The sequence below is a fragment of the Camellia sinensis genome, chromosome 9 (genome assembly GCF_055761805.1).
Source record: "Camellia sinensis isolate YWXY chromosome 9, ASM5576180v1, whole genome shotgun sequence".
In the NCBI taxonomy this organism is placed as follows: domain Eukaryota; kingdom Viridiplantae; phylum Streptophyta; class Magnoliopsida; order Ericales; family Theaceae; genus Camellia; species Camellia sinensis.
In genome coordinates, this window is record NC_138969.1 from 51,109,684 (window position 1) to 51,115,683 (window position 6,000).

Consider the following 6,000-nt stretch of genomic DNA (forward strand, 5'->3'; position numbering starts at 1 on the left):
GCACCGTGGAGAGGAAATGAAGGTATGCTTTGTCATTTTGAAGTGTAAAGTTTAAATGCGTTGGATTTTATTTATGAGTTGAGAATCCTTTTATTTCATGATGCAAGTGATGGGATCGTGCATGATTAATTTATTTTGTTGATTCATTATTTTTAGTTGATGCGTTTGATATGCATGTATGATATCAACTCAAGTTATTTCTTAACATTAATTTCAAGTGATTTGGAATGATAAATTGTTATGTCGACTTTGGACATAAGCATGTTAATTTGAATATTTCTAATCAATTTTGAATGGGTGTTTAAATACCAGAGAAATTTAAACATGAAGATGTATGTAATTATATCGGTCCGTTTAATTGGGAAGTAATTTAAGAAATCTTTTATATTGTTTATTGAATTATGTGACATGAGATGTCATTAATAATTATTTTACTTGCGTAGTAGAATTTGTTAAATCATGAACCATTTTATTAATATGGGGGTGTATCTCTTGCATTAGTTGAGATAATTTAATTTTCTTCTGTCACAAATATTTTTATGACAGTGACATTTATTTGTTATTGAGTTGCAAGAATGTATACAATCAAATGGGTTTTTGAATTGTTTGATTCTTAGGCAAAAATTTTTATGAGGATATGATTTTGTCAAAACATTAATTCTGACTTGAGTAGTCATAATTATTTTGGTTTTTCCTTGAATTTGTTTTAAAATTCATTGATTTATATTAGAAGTGATAGGGGTGGTGAATATGATGCACCATTAAATGAATTTTGTGCACAACATGGCATTATTCACCAAACTACAGCCCCTTATTCTCCACAGCAAAATGGAATTGCTGAAAGGAAGAATAGAACCCTAAAAGAAATGATGAATGCCATGTTACTAAGTTCAGGTTTACCACAGAACTTGTGGGGGGAAGCAATATTGTCTGCTAATTATGTTCTTAATAGAATACCCCACAAGAAAACCAAAAGCATTCCTTATGAATTGTGGAAAGGTCGACCACCTTCCTACAAATACTTAAAAGTGTGGGGGTGTTTGGCAAAAGTTGAAGTACCTGTTCCTAAAAAAACTAAGATAGGACCAAAAACAGTAGATTGTGTGTTTATTGGTTATGCTCAGAATAGTAGTGCATATCGGTTTCTGACTTATAAATCAGATATACCTGATATAAATGTGAACACTATTATAGAGTCAAGGAATGCTGTGTTTTTTAAACATGTCTTTCCTTACAAGAAAGGACAGGAATTAAGTTCACAGAAAAGAACTTATGATTGTACACAAAGTCAAGAGACTAATGACAATCAAACACAAGAGACTAGTAATAGTCTCGACCAACAGGATTTAACTAATGATGAACCAAGACGAAGTAAAAGAGCGAGAACATCAAAATCCTTTGGTCCAGATTTTCTGACATACTTGTTAGAAAATGAACCTCAAAGCTTTAAGGCAGCAATGACAGGTCCTGAAGCACCTTTGTGGAAAGAGGCTGTTAATAATGAAATTGAATCCATTATGCAAAATCATACTTGGGAATTGGTGGATCTTCCACCAGGTTCTAAACCTCTTGGATATAAATGGATATTCAAGAGAAAAATGAAAGCAGATGGTTCAATTGACAAGTATAAAGCAAGACTTGTTGTTAAAGGTTACAGACAAAAGGAAGGTCTGGATTATTTTGACACATATTCCCCTGTGACAAGAATAACATCCATTCGCATGCTTATTGCTATAGCAGCGTTGTTTAATTTAGAAATACATCAAATGGATGTTAAGACAACTTTCTTAAACGGTGATCTAAATGAAGAGATCTATATGGAACAACCCGAAGGGTTTGTAGTATCAGGACAAGAAAAGAAAGTTTGTCGACTTGTAAAATCCCTTTATGGATTAAAACAAGCACCTAAGCAATGGCATGAAAAATTTGATCATGCAATGCTTACTAATGGGTTTAAGATAAACGAATGTGACAAGTGCGTCTATGTTAAGAACACTGACCAAGGATATGTCATAGTTTGTCTTTATGTGGATGACATGCTTATCATTGGAAGCAGTCAAAACATGATCAAATCAACTAAGCAGATGCTTAACAAAAGATTTGATATGAAAGATATGGGGGTCGCAGATGTTATATTAGGAATGAAAATTACTAAAACATCTGACGGATATGCATTATCTCAATCTCATTATATTGAGAAAATTCTTGATAAATTTATCAAGGATGATTTGAATTTAGCTAGAACACCTGTAGACATCAGTCTTTATTTATCGAAAAATAAAGGTGATGCAGTGTCTCAGTTAAAATACTCCCAAATCATTGGAAGCCTAATGTACCTAATGAATTGTACTCGTCCTGATATAGCTTATGCTATCAGTAAATTGAGTAGGTACACTAGTAACCCTGGAGAAGACCATTGGAAAGCGATCATTCGAGTTCTTAGATATCTAAGATTTACTCGTGATCATGGTTTGAACTTTACTCGATATCCAGCAGTACTCGAAGGTTATTGTGATGCCAATTGGATATCGGATACTAAAGATTCAAAATCCACTAGTGGATATGTCTTTACTCTAGGAGGCGCTGCTGTTTCTTGGAAGTCCACGAAACAAACTTGCATCGCACGATCCACAATGGAATCCGAGTTCATTGCTTTAGACAAAGCAGGTGAAGAAGCAGAATGGCTTCGTCACTTCTTAGAAGACATTCCAATGTGGCCAAAACCTGTGCCAGCTATTTGCATTCATTGTGATAGTCAATCTGCAATAGGCAGGGCACAGAATCACATGTATAACGGTAAGTCACGACATATACGTCGTCGACATAATACCGTAAGGCAATTGTTGTCAAACGGAATAATCTCAATAGATTATATAAAATCTAAAGAGAATATTGCGGATCCGTTAACTAAAGGTTTGACAAAAGAGCTAGTATATAGTTCATCAAAGGGGATGGGATTAAAGCCTATTACATAAGAGTCGTCATAATGGTAACCCTACTTATATGACTGGAGATCCCAAGAACTAAGTTCAAAGGGACAACTAAGTTATGTATGGCTCGCCAGAAATCACCAAGGGATTAAAATTCCTACCCATTCCTATGGTGAGAGTGATATCTGCAACATATGTTGTCTGCAGGGGTATAAGGATAAGCTTTGCTTTTAATGATTACTTATATCTTGATTAAGGCATAAAATCAAGACGAGTATAAAGAGATACTCACAATAAGAATCACCTATATGAGTGTTGAACTGGGGCCGGTTCTATGAGAATGAAGAGGCTAAATTCTCTAGAAACACTTATGAAAACCAGGTGCGTTCAAGGCCAAAATGAACACAACAGTGAGAACCACGATGTGTTAGAAGATATTTTGTGTGAAATCTATTGTCTTGGCTTACACAAACGGCTGAACAATTCAAGGCATCGCGTCCATTGGTTAGCCAGTAAGTCCGATAGGTTATCACTATGGAAGGTTCAAAGCCGAAAACTACCTATCCTGATGCAAGATATTTTCGACTTATACTCTTTCGTTAAGTCTGCATATTGTTGCATTTCCGTTGTCATCAAATTCCATTCATGTGGGGGATTGTTGGAAATGGTTATAAAATTCTGGATAAAACCAGAATTTTTTCCTAAGTTTGGTCTATTTTTTAGGTGGGCCCCGAGTGTCAATTTACTCGGGTTAAAGTGGTAACGCGTTCTATGCCGCGTTGTGATTCACGTGGTATATTTGGTTGCTCAAAACCATTACCGAGTGAATGGGAAATTGAAGCCAAAGTGTGCTCCATGAAAATGGAGTTTTGGTGGAAATTCCTTAAGGTTGTAAATTGGCTTGTCCCACATTGATTTGGTGGGAGGTTTTGAAAGGGTTTATAAGGCTTAGGGTGAGATACTTGGGGTGTGCCCCAAGGGGTACCCAAGTGTTTTAGAGGGAGAGGTTATGGGCAAAATGGGCTAGACCCATTAGACCCAAAAATCACCACACACGCGCGCGCGCGCCGCCGCCGCCGTCCGTCCGGTCGGTCGGGCGGGCTGGGCTGGGCTTGGGCGCGGGTGCGTGGTGTGTGGTTGGGTTGGGCTTCTAATCTTTTTGGGCCAAAAACATTTGAATTTAATTTTATTTTTTATTAAAATAAAATCCATAATTCAAATTAAATTGGTTTGGTTTTTTTTTGTTCATCCAAACAGGGCCCTTCCCGGTTTCAAACAGAAATAAACTGTTTTGGAATTAATGCACACCCAAACAGGGCCCTTCCCGTTTTACTATCTGTTTGAATTCAAAACCCAACAGGTATGATACCTGTTCAATTCAAAACAAAGAGTTACATACCTGTTTAATTCAAATTGAAGAGCCACCTTCACATCTATAAATAGGACCACCCTCATTTGATGTTTACATTCAGAAATTTCGTATTTCACTTCTGTTTTCTATTCTTCATCTTGCTGCATTTTATTTTCAAAAGAAAGAGTGTAAACACTAAGTGTGTTCGTAAGGCAAACAATTAGTAGTGCTGCTATTGTTTGTGGAAGATCATTTCATCCTGGGAGATAGACGTCCGAATTCTGAAAGCACCGTGGAGAGGACGAATCTGTCTTAAGGAGACAGTGTTAAACACTGGACTTGATCACAAAAATAATTCGAAGAAATTAAATCAAGTAAGTTATTTAATTACTTTCAGTGTTATTTTATTTGTTTATTTATTCAGATTTTAATTTTGTTTTTGTAACAAAATAAAATCTGTTTTGTTTTTATTTATTTATTTTTTATTTCGAGTTTGATTTTTGTAATCAAACATATTCTCTCCTTTTCTCTATTTCTTTTATTCTTGTTGTTGTTTTGTACACAACAGAATTATATCTTTTTAAATACGGTGAAGATTGTCCAACACTGCCAAGTCCCAACCCTGGAAAAGGTCATGTATGCTAACAAAATTAACAGATAGTACCTATTAACAGCTTATCAAATTTTGAAAAAATTGCTGAAACATTGGATTCCCAAGGCACATTTCACACATTTCTAAACAATTTTACATGTTTTCAAGCATTTTTTTTATAATATATTTTAAGCACTTTTTCTTGCTCTCATCAAGACATTATTTGGGCTGTCATTAGCATTTTCAAGAGAGTTTGGAAACATATACCTGAATTGGGTGAAAATATCAGATCAATGAAGCAGCTAGGAAGAGGGTAACATGATATATATGATGTTTTAGTCTTGAATTGATCTGTATAAAGACCAGAGAGCTTATGAAGAGGACTAGAAGAAGAGTCAGCAAAGATGAACTTACTTTTGCAAGGATTGGTGAGTGTCAAAGTCTAAAAGAAAGTGAATTAAAGATGCTTTTCCAGTTGATGATATATGTGGAATCTTCACCTATGAAAGAGTGATTGGTGGACTTAAAGCTGAGAAAATGTTGGAGGAAAAAAAATCTTGACAAGTGTTCCACAAGGAATCTCCATCCTGCTATTCCAGTAAACTCAAAAACACGAGTCCACCAACAGGACCCAAAATGAAGAAAGTGAGTATATCAATATGATTAACTTGAAGAAAGTGCATTTAACAATGCTAAGTCCAAGTTAATCAGTAGCAAACTAGTGTTGTTGCCTTGCTTATATGCCACTGATTCGTTTGTGTTTCCAAAAATAATCTGTTCTCAAATCGTTTTGCCCAGGGATGCTCAGTGGATATACCGATTTGTCTAAATCGATCGAACCGAACCGAACCGATCCATAGCATTTTGGATGGATGCGTGATGATAAACGGACAGATATAAATTGATTTTCTCCAAACCGCCTAGTTTTGGACGGATGGCTGATTGGAGATTACTAGATCGCAATCAAACTGCGACTACCCCTAGTTTTGCAGTCATTGTTAACATAGAGGTTTTTTGGATTATTATCCATGTTTGTGGTTATTATTAATAAGACAGATTGGAATGATATCCTCAAAAAAAAAAAAAAAAAAAATTATGTCGACAAGTTTTATTATGTTCAAAATCTG

At 35.4% G+C, this 6,000-nt stretch overlaps 1 protein-coding gene across 5 annotated transcripts in view; it reads right to left on the minus strand.

Annotated features, from left to right (window-relative positions):
• LOC114321184 (equilibrative nucleotide transporter 3) overlaps positions 1-5,674 on the minus strand; it is a 41,072-nt gene extending 35,398 nt beyond the window's left edge. The window contains exons 1-2 of one of the 5 annotated variants that reach the window (XM_082886803.1): positions 5,374-5,674; positions 4,946-5,224 (exon numbers count right to left, since the gene is read on the minus strand). The gene's annotated coding sequence lies outside the window, so the exon portion shown is untranslated. Of the gene's footprint in view, positions 1-4,945 lie in introns of all 5 variants that reach the window. The other 4 variants (XM_028268321.2, XM_028268323.2, XM_082886802.1 and 1 more) reach the window with 4 other exon arrangements.
• Positions 5,675-6,000: the final 326 nt, after the last annotated feature.